This window comes from Otolemur garnettii, unplaced genomic scaffold, assembly GCF_000181295.1.
Source record: "Otolemur garnettii isolate 467f Iridium unplaced genomic scaffold, OtoGar3 scaffold00003, whole genome shotgun sequence".
Lineage (NCBI taxonomy): Eukaryota > Metazoa > Chordata > Mammalia > Primates > Galagidae > Otolemur > Otolemur garnettii.
The window spans coordinates 46,173,716-46,176,015 of NW_003852398.1; positions in this window are offsets into that span (position 1 = coordinate 46,173,716).

The window sequence follows — 2,300 nt, forward strand, 5'->3', positions numbered from 1 at the left end:
ACGGCCCGGAGAGCCCCTGGTTGTCTCGCGGGCGGTGCGCTCCGCCGGGCCCTCCCACGTTGTTCCTGCCTCGGTGCCCCAGTTCGCACCGGAGCAGGTGGCACCGCTGCCCCTCTCCCCGCTCCGCTCGCCTTCGAACGAGGGATGTTCTCGGGGAGTTTAGGGTTGTGGCCGGGGTCACCCGGCTGCCAAGACCAGTCTGTCGAGATGAGTTACCTGTTGGCTTTGTGCAGAGACGTGCAGTCCTTGAGATGCAGCGGTAAAACCGATAGGACATGCTAGATACCCTGTGACCAGCAGCAGAATTTAACGCTAGGCGGGCCAGCCAAAGGCTCAAGTTTCGTCATTTTTCAGCCCCGTAGAACACAATAGCTCTAATAATGAACTTGAGATTTTTGACCTCCCTTTATTTCAATCTAATTTCCAGAAAGACTTGGATTGGGAACTGCAAAAATACAAAGAAGCTTAAGAGCAAAAATCTGAATTGTATATTTGAACTGTGGATTTGTGTTTTTGAGTGAGTAAAGGGGATCATCTTTGAATAAAACAGTGCTCTGCCTTACCCACACTGCAAGGCACTACAGATAACTGGATCTGTAAAAGTGAAAAGCACACACTACAAACGAAATTTCCTTACGACTGGGGCCTGGGAAGACAGGCAAGGGTCTAAACATAAAATTAGATTTTAGTTATTAGGGATATCCTCTTCTTAGCAATAATGTTTAGGGCAGGGTTTCTCGACTGGCACTCTTTACAATTGGAATGACATGGGGGGGGATCTTGAATATTTGTAGGATATTTAATAGCATTCCTGGCCTCCTCCCCCACTAGAGGCTTAGGGACTGCCCCTCCTCCTAGTCCTGGCAATTAAATATGTGTCCCATTGCCAAAACCCCCCCATGTGACAAGTTTGCCCCCAGCTGAGAGGCATACTGCTTTAAATCTAAAACCATCCTTCAGTCTTTCTTGCTCACACTAGTACTCACTACTGGACATAGAGTTTGGGAGGTTCTGTCAAAGTGCAAGAGACACAATTTCAAACTGTTGTCTGAATCCATCAGACTCCAAATGACATTTTCACAGACCTGTCTTCATTGCAAGGTTTTCTGTATGCACAAGTGTTCATTCATGCTGGTAAGTGAAATGTACCTCCTCTAGGCCGATTACAAAAAAGATACCTATTCTGGATAGACTAATAAAAATGTGTTCTTTCACCCTATAGGCCTTCTGGGGTAGGGCAGGTTGAACATTAAAGATTGACCTGAACTTCAGAGACCCTCAGAAAGTACCTTTGCACCTATACAATCTTCTTTGGTGGCCCTGAGTCAACATACTTCATTTTGTTCTCAGATTTTTTAAGTAGGTGTCTGATTTTCAGTAAGGGAAACAATTTCCATGTCCACTAGGTGTCCGATTTTCAGTAAGGAAAACAATTTCCATGTCCACTGTACTACCTGAGGTTGACCTTCAGCAACCTAACCGCACAGTCTCTGTAGTGATAGCACATCAAATGGCATTAATACAATATATACTTAATGGGCACATTTACAGAGTGGCAACTGTGTATCAGGCAATGGAATAGTATGCTAGCAAGGGGACAGGAGTATACATTTCACTGATACATACTCTTCTCAGAAATCTGATTATTAGATAGATACATTTCATAAGTGTTACTGGAAAGAATAGGAACTTATAAATGGATTTCCTACGATAAGTAGAAAATAATATCATAATTAACAAAATCGTTATTAAGGATAAGATGCCCCAAATTATCTCATATAGGATTTTCAGTAGCATAACTGTTAAACTCTTAACTTCCAGAATTTAAATTCCAAGCAATTCAAGAAATTATATTATACAGTATTGACTAATACATTAATGCACTACAGAAACAAACCTCAAAATCTCAGTGAAATTATGTTTTTAAAGTGTCATTTAGATTGCCATGTGTTAAATGTGTACAGAAGTCAATGTAAATGTAATTGGAATAAAGGGGGATACAAAAATCAGATAATGGGCTGTTTGTGAGGCTTATGGTCAGATGAGGGATGACGGCTTATATGTATTTCTTTTCCTAGTTAACAGAAACATTTGACAAGTTGATCACTCTCTTTATTTTGAGCCATATTCACTGATGAAGTGAATCCAAAAGATGATTTTTGGATTCCACTCTCTTCTATTTCTCCTGCCTCACTCACACCTCACATCTCTATATATTTGAGTACACCAGGGCTCAGTCCCCGCACCTATTTTCTTAAAGCCCTATGTCTTTAAATACTGCCCATGTACCTTTGACTCCC